Here is a 23,950-nt window from a genome sequence, read left to right as displayed (position 1 = left end):
TTTCATTTCCATATCAAATAATTGTTTTAACCATCTTTAACTATCTTGTTTACTTCGTAGCTCTTAAGTACGATTTCTAGACCTGATTTGTATCATGCAAATTCATGACCTTGGCCACTTTGCGTCGTAACTCTTGTATTTTTCCGGCACTTTTCTGAATTATCCAAATCTTTTATTTCATATTATTTTAGTATAAGGACCAAACTTTGTGTCAGCATGCATTTTGACATGATTTCTCACATACCAAGACGAGTTTTGGAGGCTTGAAGTTGCTCGAATTTTTGCTTTTTGCAACAAGTGTTTGAGAGTACTTTGTTAAAAAATCTTGTAATTTTTAAAATTAAACCAAAGCTCCTAAAAGTGCCATAAATAAAAATTAAATGAATTATATTTTGAAGTAAAAACATCCCCGATTTCTTACGAAACATCCTCCTTTTTGCATAATTAATTAGGTAAAAACCCGAATTTTCGTTTTTCCCCATTTTCGCGGAATTATTTGATATTGCAGACTTTGGAATATTTTTTTTCTAATATGTCTCCCTAAAACAGTTTTCCAGGAAAATTATCAGAATTTTCGATTTTTCAGCTTGGCCAGCGATTCTCGATATTTGCAGTCATGGGCTCTTAACAGGCTGTGGAAAAGCATCAACAAACTAGTCATTTCGTTATTAAGAGCAGATCCGTGTAAGAATCAAACAGAATCGCAAGTCTTCGGCAAAGCTGAAAAAAATCAAATTCACTCGTCTTTTGCATCTAGATAGCCTTTAGCAAGTACATAAGTACCATGTAGTTTTTTCCTTAAATTGAAATATCTATTAATTTCTGAGAAAAACGATGGAAGCCGTTTTCAATTTAGGCACAATTTGGCGATCCTAATCACGTGCAAACTGGGTTGAAATTAGTCATGATTCACTTCACTCGCTTGTCAAAACTGTTGCGTTAGAAGAAGCTCTCCTACTTCCAACCTTTTGGACAACTTGCCATGGTCTAAATACCACAGTTTCATAAACATTAGGTATATCTGAGTAATCAAGAGAAGTATAGAAGTCATGGCTCTCCCATGCCTCGTAAAACCGTAGGCGAAAAATAACGATAATTTTGAGCGTGTGCATTTGTTTAGAATTTCGTAAGATTAAGAATGACATTACCCGAGGTAACAATCTCTCAAAATATGTAAAGTTTCTTTTGGGGAAATGAATGTGGAATTTTATCAGGCTGTGACCAAAAGTACGACCAGGACTCAGGGACGTGGGACTCAGGGACGTGGAACTCAGGGAAGTGGAATCAGGGACTCGGAGACTCGGAGACTTGGAGACTCAGAGACCCGGAGACTCAGGGACGTGGGGCGCCAAAAAGTCGGGACTCAGCGACGCACAGGGACTCGGAGACGTAATAAACAAACAACACCTGATTTTTGCATTGATTTGTAAAGTGTAATTTTTGATGGTCTCGAGAAAGGTTTTATACTACCGAAACAGACACACTGTTTTTTTTTTTTTTGTTTTTTTTTTTTTGTTTTTTTTTTTTTGTTTTTTTTTTTTCTGGAGACGTGCGTAACAGTTGTCGTTAGCAACAAAGGACAAAACTGAAGTGTCTACCTTAGATGATATGATGCGAATCGTAGGGAATAAATTAGAGCGTCTACAGTTAATTGGTGATGAAGAATTGCGGATACAGTACAACTCCAGCGTTTACAATTTATTCTTGATGAAGAATTAATAAATTAGAGTTTTAACAATTTATTTTCCTTTTTTTTTCTGGAAGATTGATGCGAGCTTATAACAACGGACACAAGTTGCGATTACTTCGTTTGGAAAGTATCCTCATCGTCCTTGTACTGAATCCGCAATTCTTCCTCAGGAATGAATTGTAAACACTCTCACTTATGATTATTCCTTACGATTCGCATCAGATCATGGAAGGTAGACACCTTAGTTTCGTCTGTTGTAATTAGTTCGCATTGATTTTCCGGAAAAGAAATATTACGAAACAGGTTGTATTACTAAACGAAAGCGGATAAATTACAACAGGCAACAAAAGCGCGGGCAAAGAAATGCGAGAGAATGTTGAGTCACTTGACCAAAAAGGATCACTTTTGTCGTTAACACTACGCACGTCTCTGGAAAAGAGGTCTACCTGTTTCGGAAGTGTAATACCTTTCTCGAGGCCACCGAAAATTATACTTTACAGAATCAGGAGTTGTTTGTTTATCACGTCACTGAGTCCCTGCGCGTCCCCGAGTCCCCGAGTCCCCGAGTCCCCGAGTCTCTAAGTCCTCGATTGCCAAGATTGGGTTTTTTTGCCATATGTCTCTTCTCTTTTGTTTTTGACGATCGTTGTCCAGAAGTTTTCAATCAATTAGTTCAAAACAGAAAAGAAGAGGTCCGATGGTTTTAATTGACAGAACTACCCTACGTAATTTGCATAGCGCGACAATATAATATGATAAATTTACGAACATGGACTGCCGACTATACTCCCGAAGGAGCAAAAAACTTCCATCATTTCGTCAGGGGCAGGAACACCGAAAGTATTGTCTTTCTTAAATTTATAATCTTTATTTAGTTCTCGTTGGAAATAAACACGCACTAGTGAGGTTAATTCAGTTACATAAAATCGACGTGATCGATTCTTCAGAAGTAAGTAACGAGAACGATAAACTCGTGGTAAAATAGTTATTAGCGATCTAAAGAGAAATCTCCTGCCTCTAAGTAACGAATTATAGGGAGAGATCGTATACTTCCTCCCCCCCCCCCCCCCATCCCTCCATGAACAAATTCAGCGAAACAAATTTGCACACAGTCTGTTAAACAACGGATAAATGATGAACAGGGTCGAAGATAGAAACCTCTCAACGTAACCTTTAATTACGTAGTCGGCTCGATCAGTGTTTTAATGAATGTTGTCGCTAAGAAAACCGACCCGTCGTATCAAGCGCACAAGGAACACAAATTGCAAAGTTTAGACGTTTTCAGGAGCGGCTGTTTTGATCGAGACCGCAGAATGGAGAAAACGACAAAACAGAAAAAAACTTTGGACTGTTGCGAACAGCTAAGAATATAACATTTGAGCTAAGGTTATCATATTTACTTTGCTATATGCATCGGAGTCGTGGTAATTTTTACTACATCAATGTCTTGATGATAACATGTACACAACAGGATGGCGTGATTTTATGTCTTTCTTCACGATTTTCAAACAAATTTTAAAAATCCCAAACTTATTTCCCCAAACTCAACTTTACATATTTTGAAAGATCATCAACTCCAGTATAACTGCAATTTGCAATCTTACGAAATTCTGAACAAAGGCTCATACCCAAAATTGTCATTGTTTTTCGTCTTCCCTTTTACGCAACACGGGAGAGCCATAAGCTTTTGACTTCTCTTGAATACTGGGATTGATGTAATCTTTATGAAATTGCGGTGTTTAGACTGTGACAAGCTGTACAACCACTTGGAACTATGATAGCTTTTTATAGCACAATTGTTTTAATACGCGAGTCGAGCGAATCATGACCTTTCTAAACCTCTTCGGTGTCACCAAATCAATCCTGGGACTGAAAATGAAGCGTTTTCTTTTTTTCTGAAACAAATAATGTTTTCAAGGAAAAAACTTCAGCAATTGTATACTCTCTAAAGGATACTTGTATGCAAAGAACAGCTAATTGCAGTTTTTTTAACTTTGCAATGCAATGTTTGATTTTTGCACGGATTTCCTCTTAAATTGTATTATTGCCAACCAACTTGTACAAGTAGGTGTTTGTACAGCACTGGTGAAGCTTGAGTGCAGCGTTTGCTGCAGACTTTCAATCTTTGAAAAAGCGATAATTGCTTCTTTACTTGCGACCTCGTGGCCTGCAAATTCTGTAGGATAACTTAGATAAATGCGTCAACTGAAAACCAAGTTCACTACATAACTCGTACAAAGTTTTGTTCTCTATGTAGTGAAACTCAAGGCCTCTGTACTCCTTTATTATGGGGATCAAAAATTAATTTTCGTTGAAATGTTGCAGTTTATTTGTCGATTTTAAATTTTTTACCGCTTAATTTGGTGTCACTGCGCCGTACCGTCCGCGATCACCCCTGACACGTGAATACTTTTTTTGGCAGTATGACACGTTCGTAAGTTTTAGAAGCGAGGTTCCATTTCATTGCATCTGATTCTTCCTTCAAGAATGCGTGACATGTCGGGGATACCATGCAGAGTATAGGGAGCGGTTGGTGAGAAATGATGGGTTTCGGGCAGGCGTTTTTTTCCACTTCCTCCCTTCCCCGCGCTTTCAAATGGCGACCGAATATTCGCCGCGCTGAGTCTCGCGCTTGCAGACGCAAACTATGGCCTGCTAGCAAGCTAGAGGCTGTCAGAATAATTGCTGTACACTGTCTGCTATCACTTTGAGGAGATTTTTCACTTTCAACTCAAGATCCTTGTGGTTCTTCCTTTTCATTCGTTACAGTAATCATGAGAAATGTTCTAACTATCATCGATGCGCTGTGAAACGCATGCGTGAATAACTGAGTCCATCTTGTGTTTTACCTGGAATAACTTTGATACTGACCGCCAATAAACGTTGTAGATGCTATGCAATTACTATGGAAACACTTACAATGAATTTTCTCATATTTCGATTATCGCCCATATCCAGTGTGGCAAAGAGAAGATTTCGAGTTTAATTAAAGGACCTCTAAGGTTTATTCCATGTGTAGACGTTTTATCTTGAACAAGGTTAACTGACATGAATAATAAGAATGGGAAATATTGTTATATAAAGAAACTTTGAGAATAAGTATGGACATTTCTATTTTAAAAATTAATGTGAAAAAGTCGGGACTTAAAGACTACATTATTAAAATAAAACAATATAAACTTCAGTTATGAGGTTTGCTGAGCCACAACACTCGATTAGGTCTGTACGTAGGTTTTTCCAAGTTCTTATTACAACTGTAATATGATAAAAAAAAGTGTTTCCTGCGGTGAAATGATAAGTTTCGTTTTACCTCTTTCACAAGACCGATTCATTAACGATCTGCTAATAAAAAGTTTTTCGGTTGCAAAATTTGGAGAAATTAGACTTAAGACATAGATGATTTGCATAGAAAAACATAAGCAATGTTTAGCAAACTTACAAAAGTGAAGGATGCATCATCCGGCAAAAAGTACATTAAATTATGGGATCTCAAAAAGTAGCCTATTCTTTCGAAAATTGTCTTCATATGGGCTTGAGGCTCCCATTCTTACTGTTGCTTGGCAACCTGACATATCACCTGACAAGTTCTACTAAACCTTTTATCTTTTAAACAAGTTGAGTTTTTGTGGTAGATATTATTTTATAAACCAGATTTGTGGTAGATATCATTTTATAAACCAGATTTCGGTTTGGCAATGTTTGCCACTCTCTCTATGGGCGATCCTCTCGAATTCTCGTCGAAAGAAAGTTTTCCTTTTTTAGATTGGTTGTTCTCCTATCCTACTTTTTCGTGTCTATGCAAGCTAAAATTAATTTCTGGCTAGACCACCCGTGTGGACAGCGATCTAAAGTGTCATGAAATTCTCTCTTGCTACAAGTTAAAAGATGCCCTTAGTCATTTCACAGACAAAATATGGAAACTTCACTTGGAATTAGGGGAAAACCTTCTCTTCGAATTTAATTTGCATATCAAAAACTCACTTAATTGTAGGAAAGAATACTTAAAATGCAGGTGCAAATCAGACTAAAAATAACTCAGTGCGAATGACACTCAACAAAAAGGTCTACCTCATTGAAGCTATGATCTCTAAAATTGTCTTTTAAAATCCCTCTCTGGTCAAAATACCACAGAGGTATCAATTTGAATCTTAAAAAGAAAAAAGAAAAACCTTTTCAAGCGCTTGCATTTTCCCCAAAGTTTTGTTAATTGATGCTACTTATAATTATTAAAACAGTTATAAGACGATAAGAAGCCTCTCTAGAGATAGTGAGTGAAAGATATAACTATCTGCCTGAGGAGAAAACTAACCAAATTAACTGTTTCAGTAGACATTAATAATTAATCTCACAGCCTCTCTGTGACGGGCGGTGAAACATCTTTCATATATCACGGCCAAATGTTATTGGCTAACACGTTTCTAGGGTAGCGTAGCCTTAAATTGGAGGTACATCTCTGTCAACAAACTGCTGTTAAGCTCCTCAGTTTGCTTAACAGCTTCAAAACATCGAAAGGATCTCTTTTCTGCTGTTTATTGGCAGACATGAGAGTTTTTCCCCACTTGTTCTTTATCTCTATGGTGCTTCCCTTCAGACAGTTTCAGTTCTGCCCAGATGGTATGTTTTAAAGCTTGCATTTGTTTACAAGAAACGTTCGTTTTTCTGCTCTTAATTCTTCAGCTATGAAATTTATTAAAAAAAAAAAAAAAAAAAAAATTAAAACGCACATTTTCCAGGACTAAAATTCTCGTATATAGAGGCTTAACTGACAAGATGGCTACATTGCATAAGTAGTAGAGATGCAATGTACTCTCTCGCAGTAGAGAGCACATTGCATAATGTACAATGTACACTCTCGCAGTAGAGAGCACATTAGTACTCTCTCGCAGTAGAGAGCGCTATTGCATAAAAAGCGCTTTCTACTGCTAGGATCGTGCATCACACGTATCTAATACCGCAGTTCAAAATATATGAACTTCATATATACATTGTATCTGAATTATCATCACGGGTTTATTACGAATCAACTTAACGGTCTGCTCCCAGTTGGCCTGTTAGCTCAATTGGTAGAGCGGTGCACTGGTATCGCAGAGGTCAGTGGTTCGAATCCCGTACAGGCCTGATTTCTTTTAGGTCTGATTTTCGCTGTTGCATAAATAGCGCTCTCTACTGCGAGGATCGTGCATCATACGTATCTAATACCGCAGTTCAAAATATATGAACTTCATATATACATTGTATCTGATTTATCATCACGGGTTTATTACGAATCAACTTAACGGCCTGCTCCCAGTTGGCCTGTTAGCTCAACTGGTAGAGCGCTGCACTAGTATCGCAGAGGTCAGTGGTTCGAATCCCGTACAGGCCTGATTTTTTTCAGGTCTGATTTTCGCTATTGCATAAATAGCGCTTTTTACTGCGAGGATCGTGCATCATACGTATCTATAACCGCAGTTCAAAATATATGAACTTCATATATACATTGTATAAGATGGCTACTGAAACTCATCTTCCATTTTAATGCGCTGTCATCTTCTGTTCACTCAAAAATGTTCTAGATTCTATTTTTTACATTATGCGAACGTGAGTCTGCAAAGTTTTTAGTTATGACCGAACAATGTCTGCAGTTACCAAACTGGTTATATTTTTTACAGCTTATGCCCTCGAATTCTTTTGAGACACTCTAAGGTCCAGTTAAGTTTTATCAAGGCTATCCAAAACTAATGAACATATTTTCGCAAATTCCGTATATTTGTTTGGTGCTCGCATGAACCCAAGGAAGAGCCTATAGTTAGCCTCGCACTCAGGGAAATAGAAATTGTTATATCAACTAGTTGGAAAGGACATTTTTTCAATTCGAAAAATTTCCTCCCTTCTTTTTACATTCTCCAGTGGAAAAACGACCTCTCTTTGGTACATAATTAGTCGCTGGTGTCATATTTAGTTGACATCATTTGTTTTTATTTGAAGAAAACTTTTGCAATAAAATGTATACACTTCATAAACATATTTCCGACATGTGTTAAACATATACCAATCGGCACTCGAGGCATATTGTTTTCAGTCGTCGTAGCAACCTTCCTGCGTTAGGTATTACGCAGTCTTTGGAAGCCTAATGAGTAACTTTTTTTTTTTCAAAGGTAATAAAAACAGAGAGAAAGTTGTTCAACGCAGACAGAGCAATTATGTTTACAATAATATAAACGGAACTAAGTGCGAATGGGCGGAAATATCAGAACTCCAGATCCTCACTTGACAGGTGGCTATACTAAGAGATGAAACGACGTGGATGTCTAACCATGAACACATTGAAATTGGTTATATTTCACAACTCTTTATTAGTGCATTTTCATAACTGAATTAAAACCGATGCACAATGAAGCAACGGGAAGATTTTTACTTCAATAGCGGTTTCCAAGGGTTTTTTTGGATATTGATCCACCGTGGACAAGTTTTATCGAAATGAGGTTTAATTGATACGGACAATGAGAAAAACAAAACAGGACTAAAACGGAATAAAGATCTTAACGTAATATTGAGAATTTGATCGTGCTTGGCGCGTGTATATCGTTCAATGGATGCACGCAAGAGGAAGTTCTTAGTATACGAGGGTAGCAAAACCGCTGCTTGAGGTGAGGGAAAGAGATATTTCAAGACCAAGGCTTTTCCCAAACAAGTGCTAAATTTTCTGCTCGGAAGCGAAAAAACAGCGAATTTCCCGCATTTACGACGCCCGCGTAGTACGTTTAGCATGCTTGAATCTTTTTTTTTTTGTTTTTTTGGCTATAATTTACTACGAGAATGTGTGGCTTTATGTTGAAAATCATAAGATTTTATGACAAAATAATCAATTCAACAACACTCAATAATTCATACTATTTCAGGGAAGAGTAAAGAAAGTTTAGTTGCCTCGTTACGGCCTTAACTCGTCCCGCGTTGAGGAATAAAATATTGTTAACTCCAAACTTATTTTCGTCCGTTTACAGACTCAGGTAAATTAAGGCCTGGGTGAAGATCAAAAATAGGCAAAATAATAAAAATAATACTTAAAATAACAGTTCGGATAGATGAGTTTTTGCGCGTCAGATCGTTGCGAAATATGTTTTCCTATTTTTCCCCACACCAGCTGTCGGCAGAGACATATCACGTGATACATTAATAAACATTTTCCCGCCAATATATTTGCTTGTCTTGCAGGAGTACTTTTTAGTTACCTTAAGGTACCACATTCGCCCTGAGGATAAAACATAACAGGAAGAATCGAAAATGTACTGGCAAGGATGTCTCTTCTTTCTCCTTAAACGACTATGTAAAATTAAGGTTGTTTTTAATCAGTATTGACAAATGTCGAACTACAAGAATTGTCTTGCCCCCGCAAATGTTGCTTTTCCAGTACATAACACGTTTAATGTGATTCGATGAAAGTATTTATCAGTAAACACGCGTATAAGGTTCATTTACAATGCTCCTGCAACGAGGTTTCGCGAAGTCAGTCACTGCAAGATTTTAGCCGCCATTTGTTCCCGAATGTACGGTTCACCTAAACAGTGGATGCTACTGTTGCTATGGAAATACAGAGGTATGCAAGACGGTGGACAGGGAAGCCATCTTCCTACTTCAAGCGAATTGCTTCAAATCTTATAATCAGTGGGCTAAAATTAATTTTTTTCTAAAAAGAACTGGTAGGTTATGAATAATATGTAGCTTTCTAGATTTTCAGACTAATTCATCGCCCCGAACGGGAGGAACTGAGAGTATTTGTGCCTGTTTTATAGTCTTCAGAAACGAAAAGGCATGGGATGAATTAAATTGCTGTAAAAGGCTATCTTTTAAAATAAAAATGCGCTGAAACATGATGTTTTCATAATTTATGTGTGCATATAATATACCGCTCAAGAAAAATAGCGCCAACTTCACACTCAGTTATCGGACTGACAAATTGGTTCGCAAACAGTTTTCGCTCGATAGTATATTTAATAGTACAGTAGCATGGTTGCTACCTTTATTTGCCCGACTAGCTGTGGCTTTTCTCGAGTAGCACCCTTAACAATCGTAAGGAAAACAACCGAGACGCTTTATCGGGAAAATGGGGAAGGAATGGCAAAATTTAAAGCGCGCTCAATGCAAAAGTGTTACAAACGGTACAATGAGGTCTTCAAAGACAGGTCCGAGGATTTTGCAATCGATTTCTTAAAGTTGCAGAAGAAAATTCCCGCTCGACGCGCTATGTTTAGCGGCTGGAATCCAAGGAAAAAGGATGAAAAGGAAAAATACTCGAACAAATTTAGTGTCAATAACTGGGAGAAAATGGCGTTCAAGGAAAAGAGTGAACATTCCTTTGCAAACTGCAAAGGATGCTATCATCGCTCTGCCGAAATTCAAGCTTTACTTCCAGTCAAGTCAAATCAGTTTAAGGGAATATAAAAAGAGAATCCATTTTTCACCACTGTAAAAGAATTGAAAATCAAGCCATGCAAGGCAGGGGAGGTCAAAACTATTGCAAGATCTTTGTACAATAAAATTGATGTCACCTTTCAAAAAGTATGCAGTATATCTTTTGGTGAGGTCTTGACTAACCTCCCAGAGCTCCAACTTCAAAAAAGAAAATCCCCAGCTGAGGCCAAGAGAGAAAAGAGAGCCACGTATAGAAGATATAAACAGAGAGTAGAAGAAGAATGGCAGAAAACTTCCCTTTTGAGGTAACTATTTTTTGGAAGTGGGTGACTGACTGTGTGCAGTTTGTAGGGAATATATCTGTCAAGTAGGCAATTTATATCAAATAACCATCTAACTTAGTCAGAGCATCATCACCCAAAACAATCTGCCATTAACTGTCGTTACCAACAATTCAACAACCTATAAAAAATGGGGTAGAAAAGACCAAAACTTCATACAGCACAAAAATGCTCAATTAAATATTTATTAAGCTAAGAAGATTGCAAAAATGTCCTAAAAATGCCTTTAATTCGTAAAAATTTGCAGATGTCTTGGAGAGCGGCAATTATATGCTGCAAGGCAACGGGATCGGCTTGATACTTCCTTTGAGACTAGAGAAGCTGCAACTAAAAGAAAAGAGACCAGTTCAGAACATGAAGATTCAATTGTCAAAAGAAAACGTCATTCTGGCAATTTTGATGTTATGACATGGGACAAGAATGGTCTAAAATTTGAAGTAGAAGGGTATGCAGATGGTGTGAAGGTTAATTGGTCAGAAATTGGCAGAAGGTACAAAATAACAAACCGAAGGGAGAAATTGCAAAAAATGGAGGCCAGATAGCTCAGGAATGGCCTATTTCCCAAGGTGTTAACCTACACAGATTTAAACGTGCTGCTGAAGTTGAACGACAGCCCAGAGGAAAGAAATTAAAAGGACTTGGTGGTAAAATTTCCATCCCCACACCAGAAACAAATGATGCTTTAAAAGAGAAACTGAAACTTCAAATTCAGGAGGGAGAATTTACAGTTGGCGAGCTTATAGTTCCTAGAGAGGTAACACAAGTTGAACCAAATATTGAAATAATTGATACCAGAGCTGTTATCTTTTTTTTTTCAGCACTATGAACATATAGGGTCTGGAAGAAATCAATTTCTTTTTTACATCTGCTTGACTGGTTAAACTAACAAAACACAAAAACCATGATGGGAAACTAGTGTCTGTACAAGCTGCAACATAACAGTTTTGACCAGAGCTCTTGATTTCTGGTGCCAAACAAAAGGATCACAACCCAGGAATTTAGACTGTGTAATATTTAATTACTGTCAATGGTCAGTAAAAACAGGGATTACCTTCTGAGTCCATGTTCCATGCCTACTTGAGATGTCTTTTAAAAGTTTTCTAAAAATAAAACAATTCTTTCACTTACTCCCTTTGTAACATGTATGTAAATAAAAACAGTGAGAAATCCAATGAAGTAAATGCAACACATTTGCTATATATACCAATAAAATTATGCTATTTTATTATTAAACTTTTCTATTAATAAAAAATAACGCTTTGTTGTTCCTAGTATGAAAAAATGATCATCGATACAGAAGGAAGCAACCTCTAGAGGAAATTAGAAGGAAAACACTGAAGATGCACGAGAAATACATGAAAACAAACAAACAAAGCACTACTCAGAAATGCCCAGGGAAGAGGTCATCAAACAGCTAAAGCAATTGAATGAATATAACCAGGATGATGAACTCATCAAAATGAGGAAACAACTACAAGAATTGTCAACCACACGACACCTTCAGATGTGGCATGACCACTCCACACTTGCAAACACTGGCCACGTCATTTTCACAGTTAACTGCCTTTATGATCCTGCCATCTACATGACCGATGAAGAATACAAGAAAGCATCAGGAAAAGTTGCCAATGTCCAGAAAGAAGTTGAGAAACCTCATGTCTATATTGTAGCAAGATGTAGAAGCTGTGATGAAGAGCAACTGGTCTATGTAGAGACACGTCTCTGCTGTCAAAAACATCTTCAAAGAAATCTGTTGACCACAGATGGGATTGAAATAAAAGATATCATAAGATTCTTTTATGGTGATTCTCCATCTCGGCAGTTTGAAAGTGGGCAGCAGAAGGGAGGGCATTATTACTGCTCTGGTTGTGGAGTAACTGCAGATAGAGTGAATGAGCTAGACCACAGCTTCAGATGCCAAGCCATCTCACTGCATGATAGACAGAGATTGTAATGAAAGGGCCCATAGGAAAGAGGAACTCTCTCTTTCTGAAACCAAAGCCATTTAGCAGTCTGCAGAAATCAGAACTGGAATTGGAACTAGGAGGGAGAGGAATTTATGAGGGGAAGACTAAGAAGGAATTACAACTTCTTTTGGATGAGAGTCTCCATGGTGTGCGCAGAGTGCCAGTACTTCTTTATAACAACCCCAATACCACCCTTGAATCCTTGAACCTTGCAAGTTAAGAGGTACTTCCATGTGAACCCATGCATGACATTTCACATCACATTGAAAATTTATTGACAGAGCTACCAGTGCAAATAGAGGATGAGTCGTGTAGAAAAAAAAAAAAAATAGAAGAAGCAGTTGGATTAACTACAGGGAAGAAAGAAACAAAGAGGGCCGTGGATTACCGATGTTCTTTAATAACAACCTCTTGCTATGTGAGAGGAACAGACAGCCCTAGAGAGCAACATCTCCTCGACACAATGGTTGACATCCAGGACATCCTTTACAAGCAAGACAAATACAGATCCCCACGTTTAATTCTCCGTTTCCATAACTCCAGCTGGTACCACCATACTCTTTGTCAAGAAATAGTCAGCTTTAACACTCAGTTAATGACTAAACGAAAGTTTTATGGCACTTACCTACATGACCTAACATCCCATGCCCCAATGCAACTAAGAATCATCTCAGGACGCTCTTCAAGTGCTGAAGATGAAGAGAGAACTTTCAACATAGTCAAATCAATTACTAACAACACATCATGCTATCGCCGTAGCCACATCATCAGCAACATATTCATTCGCTTACAAGCTGAAGAAAAATTAGGAAGATCAGAAAACTGTGTTGAAAAATAAGAATCACAAGTTTCTCATTCGGCACATTCACTTCCACTGCAAAGCAACACAAGAACTCTATAGAAATTCATTAAGAAACGTTCACAATCATGGCAGGTACACCTAGAAAGAATTAGTGATTTTCTGTTGCCAGGAGAGGGCGTGTGGTGGTGTCAAGATGATGAGTTTGTTGAGTTTTTTGATGCCTGCAGTGAACCTGCGTTCTGAGAGGAGGGTCCCAAGCTGCACCACTTCAGGTCAACCAACTTCAAGAATGAAGAAGAATATTTGAGGAAGTGTTGGCATGAATGCGTAGAAACAGAAGTAATCATTCCAGCACACTTTATTCGCGCTGAAGATCAAGATGGCAATGTAGAGCGAATTTACACTGATTATTTGAATGGCCCTCTGTTCACAGAAGTTACATCTTTAAGACCACAGAATCCGTCAGAACAAAAAGAAATGCCCCTGCAAGCTAATGACAGCTCATCAACGTCTAAAAATGCAAGCTCAGTGCTATATGATACCAATGATGACCAACAATAAGCAAATTGCGACCATGGCGAAGCAGTATGCCTGAGGCTTATCGGAGGAGGGGAAGGTCTAGACTTGGAAGATAACACCCTCTTGGAAGGAGTGTGCATCACAAATGATGAAGAAGTCATCAAAACCTCAGGTAGGTGATTCACTGTCTACTGTTACCCTCAGGCTGATAAAAGATATTCATTTACATGTATTGTGACAATATGGATTATTACTATAAAGATATTTGAAAACAATGAACTTACAATATACGGTGACACAAGAGTACCAGGTAGATAATATGTGAAAAGTCTGCTACACTGATTTTAAAACTGAGGGGGTGACTATGAGGCACAATAATAATCATAATAAGTCACTTACAAGAAAGAAACTACAATGAAACACAAGTTGGCTGACTTGGAGAATTGATTATTATGTTGTTGACCATGTTCAAGTAAAGGAGTGCCAACTCAATATTTTCCATGTTCCACTTATCATGTACAATGTATCATTTTCTTATTTGCAGGGAACAGAGTTAAGGCTCTTCAGACAGTGGACTTAAATGTTATATCAGGTGGTAGTTTTGACAGTCAAAAGAAAAGGACAGATTTAACTGGAAATCAAAAGGTACATTATACATGTTACTGTAACAGTATAGACAAACAAAGACTGGTTATAATAATAGTAGTAAAAGAGAACAGTAACAATAATAATGATAATAAAGTTCTAAATCGTGTCTGTTAAACTAATCCTGTTTAGATAATCAAGTAGTAATAACAACTAATATAAGTGGTCTGTTGCAAATTACTGTTTCTTGTCTATCCCTCTTTGTAACATAGGAAAAAGAGAAAGATGCCAGCTTACTTCAGACCAAGCTTTGTAAAGCGGTATCAGTTGTAGTTGGCACCACACCAGAAGTTCAAAAGCTAGATCAAGCAAGGAGACTTCACAAGAGCAAACCAAACAACATAGTGCTAGCAAATGACTACCAGACGAAACTTTCTTTAGTGCAATCAAAAGTCTTGGCTGAACAACGCAAACTCAAGAAAAAATTCGAGGAATGGGAGAAAGATTTCCTTGTGACTCACAATTGTTTGCTGGCATTACCTGAAGATATAAACAACGATGCAACAGCAAAGGAGCTAAATAAAAAAATCAAGTATGTGGATGGACTGTTAAATGAATGGAAAATGGATGCCCTGGGTTGTAAATAATTATTGAGAAATGTACACAAGTCTTGTTTTGGACCGTCTGATACGTAATAATTCGTCATTGAGGTTGCATTGTCAATAAACAATAACAAACACGTTATTTAAAAGGTTTGTGGCAGCCTTATCAAGCCATTAGTAATAAATTTATACTTTGAACCATACCTTTTCTCTTGGCCTTGAAAGAAGCTTGATTCTGACCTTAAAATAAGATCTTACTGTAATGATCCACGCTTATCTCGTTCGACCTTTTCTCGGAAATACCGCTGGAGAAACCAAAAATGACATTTTGGGCTAAATAACTTGTTTCCTTTTCTGGATTTTCTGCCACTCGGGCACTGGGAACGATATTGATCTCGACAAAAAATTTCCTCCCGCCAATATTTAGATTGAGCGCGGGAATCTGTGTAATCGTCATGATGGGAAAAGAAAGTCGTGAAAACACAACTGAAGAAAAACGAAACATGCACAGGGAGAGGAAAAAACGAAAACGACAGCAAAGAAGCCTCGAGAAAGGGAGAACACTTGCATTGGAATTAAAAAAAGAAAAGGATCGTCTCGCGAGGCAGCGACAGGTATACGAGTACATGTCACGACATTACTATGACCGTTTGCGGTCCATTCGCAAGCGAGAAGACGAGGAGGCTTCCAGGAAAACTGATAGGTCGATTTCTAGGCACTTGAAGACGCAAAGAAAGGTACGTATACAATTTTGTAATTTGGTGATGACAGGTATAGACAATTACTGACATGCCACGCAACAGTCAGTTGAAGTTAAGATATTAATAGTAAATTTACTTGAATTTTTCTGTTAAATTGTAGGTGATTTTAAACCCGCCTTGTGATTCCTAACTGGAAATTGACCGTAACCTTTTGGGGCACCCAAAAGATGAATGTGGCAATCAAGTTGCAATTCATCTTGGCTCTGGTGTCTTTGGAAGCTGTAAGAAAATGTTCAATTGGGGAATTCGTGTTGCAGTAAAGACATTTTATTCTGCAACAGTAGGAGAAGTAAAAAAGGAGGCAAAAGTTATGTCACACCTAAAACATTTCAATTTCCCTCTTCTCCTTGGAATATGTACTGTATCAAAGCCATATCTTCTAGTATCCTCCTTTTACAATATTTCTGATAGGCCATACACAATGCATTCCTTGCTGCAAAATACCAATTGTGGCCTGTCGTTGGATATTTGGCTGACCCTTGTCCTTCATCTTGCCAATGCAATTTCCTATCCCCATAGTAAAGGCTTTATTCACAGAGATATAAAGACTGATAATGTCCTAGTTTCATATATTAACCGCGAGTATCGCACAATCTTGATTGATTTTGGCAAGTGTACAGCTATAGCAGCGACTAGTTCTCTCACAAAACATCTCTCTCTAGAAGAACAAGAGCATTATAAAAGGAGACATGGCTATATTGCTCCAGAGATTATAACTGGAGCTAGTCCTCCTTCAATTTCTAGTGATGTCTACTCCTTTGGGAAAATTATTTGTACTATTGGACGAAAAATTGCTTGTGATTTTCTTTGCACACTAGGAGAAAAATGCATGCACAATGAACCCAAGTCTAGGTTACAACTATGTCAAATCACAGAGCAGCTTCAAACAAAATTAAAATGTCAGATATCATGATTCTTGTTACTATTACTACAATCCTTTTGAAACTGTTCATATCTTTTTTTACTTTCAAGTGCGTGAACATACTAGTATCTAGCTCGATATCCTCTTTCCAGTCACTGAATTCCTCAAAGTACTGAGAGCTTTCTCGATGGCGCATCGTAAGTTGGCAGCTGGCAAAATGGCACATTTTGCCATTCAGTACTTAGGTAGTTTGAATGGTGACTAAACAAACAAGCCTCCTTTGCATTGGAAAGTGAATTGCATTAAAAGATCAGGCATTATCCTAACCGTGTGTGTTCAAACAGTTTCAATGGGATTTTTACCAGAGAGCTACCTTAGCTACTAGTTTTTACCCTCCTTTGACTACGATTTATCTCACAGAGTGTGGATTTTTTATGTATTAGATATATGTATATATGTGCTTTTTTTCATAATTCATCAATTATTTGAAAACTATGTCAAGTCAGAGAGGAGTGGGTGAACTGGAGACTGAGTTGAAAAATTAGAAGGCCATGTAACATGGATCTAGATTAACAATAATGTTTGTAATGTATAGTACATTTTTATAGTGCAATAATATTTTTAGCTCTTTTGAGCATGTACAAAGTGCATAAAATAAAGTGAAGGAATATTTGGCCAAACTCCCTAATACCAGAGGGAGACGGCCTCGTGTGCGTTGTGAATTACTGCAAAGGAAATTCTGGTAGATACGACTGGGATTTTTTAGTTAATCACCATCCCATACCACAAGCACCAAAAGAAAACTTTGAATAGCAGAAACTATAGCCAGAGAAATTATTATTCTCGTTGACAATTCAGTACTTTAAACGCTTGAAACAGTGACAACTCGGGAAAGAAGGAACAACCACAACGTTGAGGAATTACAGCTTGTCACTTAATACGAACACGTTCAATTAAAGAAAACACCTTCATAGCTAAATTTAGCTTTTGTTTATCGCAAATTAAAAGCCGTAACACCTCGGGCAGTTTGTGTAAAATAGCGACAGGCGCATGCTACGTTGTACAATTTGTAAAAAGACCCCTGATTTAGTTGTTGAATTGTGCCAGTGAAGAAAAAACTTTCGGAAAAAACATTATAGAAACAGATGTAGATGCGAACGGTAAAATTCTGAGGTTTGGGAAACCCAGACAGAGTAAAATACGGGTGATGACCTTTCCCATGACCCTATATTTTCAAATAGTAAACCTGTCCTCAGTTTTAGGGTACTTTAGACAATACGCAAGCAGTTCACACTGCACAGATTAGGTTTAGCCTTTTTTAAAATTTGTTTCAGCTTCGACCTGTGTGCCGATGCACGTACAAATCTTAGTTGTCATTTCCCGTGACTTTCTTATGACCGACAAGACATAATTTTCACGCATGTCTCGAAAACTATTTGTTCAAATCTCTCCGGGCTTGCCATGACCCGGACAAACCCTATGACCGTCCACAATCCGGGCGGCAAACATTTTCCTCGTTACGTAGTTAATAAAGCTGTGCGACAAATATTGTAATCTTACCTCGACTTAAAAACAGACTTAAAAGATGTTTCGTTAAACTTGTTTCCTCGGTGTATTTAAGCTTACAGATTCTGACTGAGCTTTACAGAGTTCATTTTTCAGGGCTTTCGAGCCTTAGAATATCAGGTTTTTAATTATATGGAAGGAAGAAAGCAATCACGAACATGTCTCCATCGCTTCGCACACGCGAAGTACGTGTTGGTTTCTATATTATTCTCCTCAAATTACAAACTTCACGCGCGTGTCGTGGGGCTGCTTAGAACCGCGCTGAGGGTCCCAGTTGACTATTGACCTAGGCCTTAATTTACCTGAGGAGCTAAAATATCATTGTTTTTTTTTATGCAAATATTTACTTTTGAAATTGAGCTTCAAAAAGGATGTATCTCAATCGGGATGAAACATAGAAAAAATTCTTGAGAGCTTTGAAACCACTCGGCTAGGCCAGACAGGAACTTGCCAGCTGAAGAGAAGTGCACACGTCGTGTTGCGGCCATGCATACGTAGAAATGTACACCATGGTGGCTCATTAGGAGTTAGGTAGGACTTGCAATTACCGCGCGCATAATAACTTTTAAGATGAGCGAGGAAAATAATATGATTTGTCATAATGCATACAGGTTGGGAGTTCAAGACTGAAACCTCATGCCTCTTTTATTATTTAGCATTGATGGAAGGTATCAAAGTTTTCTGGATCAAATTTTCGTCGGAGTTTGGGTTCGTTAAAACTACACTTTGTCGATATCATTTTTAACGACTATGAAGCTATTTGTGTGAGGTGTCCCGCAGAAAGTGACCGAGATGAGAAAAACAAAAAAACACAAAAAAAAGATATGTACTTTGTTTAATGTAAGCTGGTTCAGCAGAGGTCATCGCGAAAATTATTTGCATTTATATAAAGGAAAGAAAAAAAACTTTTTTGGCTATTGGATATCATACAATGGTTTCGTGATAAACCTTGAAATGAATTGTCTTCACTAACTCCTTTATTTCCTTCATCTTTTTCTCTTCTTTTTCTTCTTTTTCCTCTAAAAAATCACAACAACCTACAGCACCTTCTTATATAGTTGCTTACAATCTTTCTAGAAAGATTGTAAGCAGGTCGCCATCTTCCTATTTTAAGTAAAATTACATCATAGAATTTTATAGAATTTATGTTAAACAACTCAAGTTTCTATAAATAGAAGTCACGTGCTCATGTCGAAATCACTAGGACTTTCCTAAAGGACTAATCAAGAATGTTCTGGAAATCATAGGATAATAGATAAACGTGCCAAATAACATGTCTTCTGTCCATACAATCCTTTTCTAAAGATCTTTTCTCTCGCAAAAAACTAAAGGATATATATAATTTGATCTTGGTATCTTACTGAATATGTCATAATTATCAAGGCAAGACCCAAACGCTCGGAAAACGAGTTTAACAGCAACCTAGACCTTTAGAACCCATGACGCTATTTGACTTTTAATGATTTGAATTTTTAGATCAATGCCGTATATTAGCCTTTCCATCGACCCTGTTCTTCGTGGGAGAACGTCTTATTAACCACACCATAGCAAATATCAGTGTGATTGACAGGGACACCTGTGAATACCGTTGCTACCTGAACTATAACTGCGTCAGTGTTAACTTTTATTTTGGAGAAAATGGGGCAGAAGCACACAACTGTGAACTGAATAACTCAACTGCTAAAGAGTATGGTGAGGATCTGGTACAAGCATCGAATTATGTGTACCATGGAACTAAGGTACATAGACGAGCTGTTAATTAAATGTCAATTGCATCTCTCTCTCTTTTTAAGCCATTCATGAGAGCTGAGGGATACTTTCATCCATTATTTGTTATTTTTACATAATTTTAACCACCTGCTAGCGTCGTTACGGATTTTTTTGTACGTAACAAATTACCAAAAACAAAAATCCTTTGAGCGCCTTGAGGACGGACACCCAACACCGTTAACATAAGCGAGTACTTTGTCGTATTCATTTTAGAGCCATGCTCACTTGCCTTGAGTAAACAATTGATCGCTGTTCTATTAAAAGAAAGCACAACCACGCTTCTAATAAGAAAATTCTCGGGAGAAAAGATGACTAGAATGGTTGTTTTAAGGCATTTCTGCAAAAGGCAGTTTTATGCCATTGGTTCGAAGCTTAAAAACAATCGCAATAATTAGATCAATTTCATGGCCCGGGAGATGCTAAGAACAGGTAGAAAGATACAATTGAGCTATTACTGGGGTTCCAAGATGTTGTTCTTAGGAACGTCACTATACTCTTTAAATCCTATCAACAGGCACCCCTTCCCGATTTTCTTTTTCTTTTTGTATTCAAGTTCTCGGGGAGATGTCGGAGAATGTTGTCAAGGTATTGAATAATTACTTGTGACATCCCATTTCTTTTTTATTTTTGTTTTTTTTCTTTTTCTTTTAAAGAATTTTTGTGCTCAATCTCCATGTGAAAACCACGGCACCTGCCAGTCGGGATTCACAACAAAACGATATCGATGCTTATGTGCGTCTGGGTTCACTGGCCACGATTGTGAAAAAGGCAAGACTTAAAATAATAAAAACTAATTTTGTATTTCATTGTAACACGGGGGCCTATTCCCTCGGATGGTTTATAATTCAAAATCGGCTCTACTTATGACGCGTAATTTCAATTTTCTTGCTCTTTCTTTAGAAAGGATCTCAAGCCAGCCCCATTATGTGTTTTCAAGCTATAGTGTCACCCCAGCCTATTACAGGCATTCCGTGCCGGGAAAAGCGGAGCAAAGAATGTTCCTCTCCAAAGCCTCGCAGTTTTTGTTCTAACTGGCTTCTTCACACACCACTGGCGACAAATAGCATTGCACGTCATACCTCCTCTCCCCCCCCCCCATCCCCCCTAGTTCCTGCGACCTCTGTAATTCAGTATTTTGACCAAAGGTCTATTGACTTTATTTTAGACATCGACGAGTGTGCTACAGATAACCACAACTGCACCAATGAAAACGTCGTTTGCCAAAACACCAAGGGACCATTCAAGTGCATTTGTAAACGTGGATTCACCGGGGATATACACAACTGCACAGGTAATGAACATTAAAAAAACACAAGTTTTATAATCCTAATTATAACGTACTCCGACTATTACATCTAAGACACAAACGTTTCCACTAACACGACTGGATTAACAAGCCGTAGATCTGGTTTTGCATTGCACAGCTCCTCGTTCCCCTTCCCTCTTTCCTAGAGACAACGATGATGATTGGTACAATCCACTGATTTTATCTAAGACCTCGACGACTGTGCTCTAAATTCCCACAACTGTAGCGAGGAAGCTAATTGTACAAATATCGAGGGATCTTACAGCTACTCTTGTAATAGTCTTGGATTCAGATGGGATGGACATGAATGCAAAGGTATAATCCTGCAGATCATGCTCTTGTCAATAAGATATAATTTCATGGGTAACATGGCAGCAAGAAAAACAAGAATCGATTGGAATAAAAAAAGGTGGTAAGTTTTGAGCCCAGTAAAGAAATAGAAAAATACTTTTTTTGTCTCGTCACGAGTGTGGGACAAAGAAACAATTACGAGTCCTCTTGAGGAGTCGAACGTCAGACCACTGAGCCACAGAGACTCTATGGTGAGTCAAATCAGTTGCAAAACCATTCGCTAACAAAGCTCTTGATGCAGGTGTTTCACATGCTGGAGAACGTCTTGGAAAAGATGTTTCTCAACGATCGGGTGATTTTTTTTTTTTTTTTTCAGGTCTGATTTTCGCTATTGCATAAATAGCGCTATCTACTGCGAGGATCGCACATCATACGTATCTAATACCGCAGTTCAAAATCTATGAACTTCATATATTCATTGCATCTCATTTATCACTTTCACGGGTTTATTGCGAATCAACAACGGCCTGCTCCCAGTTGGCTTGTTAGCTCAATTGGTAGAGCGCTGCACTAGTATCGCAGAGGTCAGTGGTTCGAGTCCCGTACAGGCCTGATTTTTTTCAGGTCTGATTTTCGCTATTGCATAAATAGCGCTATTTACTGCGAGGATCGCACATCATACGTATAATAATGTAATATAATTCAGAACAGATCAGTCTTTATGACAAAATGAATTAGTAAGAATCCAGCTTCATGATGTTATTCGTAGCCCAGCTAAGAACAATCTAAGACTAGTTATCAAGAACAATCTCAAGAACAATCTAAGGCTAGTTACAAATTTACCATCAATGACCGAAGTAGTCTTTTCGATTGGTATAATGCTTACTTCGAGGTCCAGTTCCTGGTTCAGAAGAATGTGGATGGTACTGCCTTTGGAGCAGACCGAGTGTCAGTAATCAATGATGCTCATTCACTTATTCAGCAGATGACTTAAAAGTGGAAGTAAAATCGTTTATGATACCGATAATCTTCACAAAGTAGTGAATTTGAAGAATTTGCTTGAATACAGTGACGATTACTCAAGAAGCGTCATTACAAATAATCTATGGTACCTGGAGACAGAGCACAGAATAGTTAATGCCAATCAAAACGCTGGATTTGAAGCACGACGTCTGTTAACAAGTGGAAACAATGATGTAAATGTAATCATTCCTCTCAACCGTTATTCATTTTTCGAAGAGCTGGAAGATCGTACGTTACCACCGATGAAGTTACAATTTAAAATCCAGCTATTAGATGACGCAAATCTCATCTGCAAATTGAACGTTGTCGATAATGCTCGCGTTGTCATCGATCTATTCTTTTTATGGGTTCCCAAACTCCAACAAAAAGATAGTCTTTACGAACAAATTCTATCAAACTTTATGAAAGTGGATCAGTGGACTTATATGCAAGAAGTGTTTGAAAGATCATCTCAGCGGCACTATATTTTCGGAATTGTCTCAGATCAGTACAATCATCGATAATATAAAGCATGTCTTTGTATTTCTTCAGCGTAATAAAGACGGTAATGATGAGGCGAATCCGTATGAATATTATACTTTCAATATCAACGCTGACCGTGGTGGTGGTAGTTACAACAACAACAACAACAACAACATTGACTTTATTTTTTTAAAATGAAAGAAATAAAGGCTTTTGTAACCCGCAGTTAGCAAAGCTATTCTAGGCGGGCTACCTAAACAGACACTGTATAGGCTCACACACACACACACACACGCACGCACACACACACGCAACAATGAAATAAATAAATAAATGAGCAAATAAAAATAAATAATAAATAATAGTAGTAATAATCATGTTAAAGGTTTTAACTGAGCCAGTCACACAAGGGAGTTTTTAACAGGTCAAAGAGAAAGCTAATCAGTTGAAATACAAATATAAGCTAGAAAGGTCAAGGTAGCGCAAGTCAACATTCATCTCCTCAATTTCAAGAATTTTCAAAAGCAAGTGAGTTAGCTCACGTTTAAAAGGTGCTTTCTTTAGCTTACGAATTTCAGGGGGGATGCCATTCCATATTTTCGCACCAACTCTAGAAAAGGAAAACAACTGATGATTTGTTCTCGCCTGTTTTATATAAAAGCTTCCAGCTACTGAGAAACGAGTAGAGTAGGAATGAACCTGTTCAGAGTGAGTAAAAAGTTCAGAAATATTGAGAGGAGCACAGCGATTTCTGATGTCATGTAACAGAGAGGCAACCAATTTGAAGTAAAGCATTTTTATCGGTAGAATTCCCGAACGACTAAAAAGAGGAGCACTGTGAGATGTATAATCGGAAAAGTGCATTAGACGAAGAACCCGCTTTTGTAAAATGACGATTTTGTTTAGATGAGTATTGGCGGCTTGGCCCCAAGCAACGAGACCATAGGAAATATACGGTTCAATGAGCGAGCGGTAAATGTTTATAAGAGTAGTGAGCGGTACCAAGTGTCTT

At 37.8% G+C, this 23,950-nt stretch overlaps 2 pseudogenes; both read left to right on the top strand.

The window, feature by feature from the left end:
• Nucleotides 1–9,558: 9,558 nt before the first annotated feature.
• On the top strand, nt 9,559–10,745 carry LOC148737132 (uncharacterized; annotated as a pseudogene).
• A 9,069-nt stretch (nt 10,746–19,814) lies between these two features.
• On the top strand, nt 19,815–23,668 carry LOC148737131 (uncharacterized; annotated as a pseudogene).
• The last annotated feature ends 282 nt before the right edge of the window (nt 23,669–23,950 follow it).

The sequence above is a fragment of the Stylophora pistillata genome, chromosome 2 (genome assembly GCF_964205215.1).
Source record: "Stylophora pistillata chromosome 2, jaStyPist1.2, whole genome shotgun sequence".
Lineage (NCBI taxonomy): Eukaryota > Metazoa > Cnidaria > Anthozoa > Scleractinia > Pocilloporidae > Stylophora > Stylophora pistillata.
The sequence above is the reverse complement of the archived record's forward strand: the minus strand, read 5'-3'. Positions and strand labels throughout refer to the sequence as shown.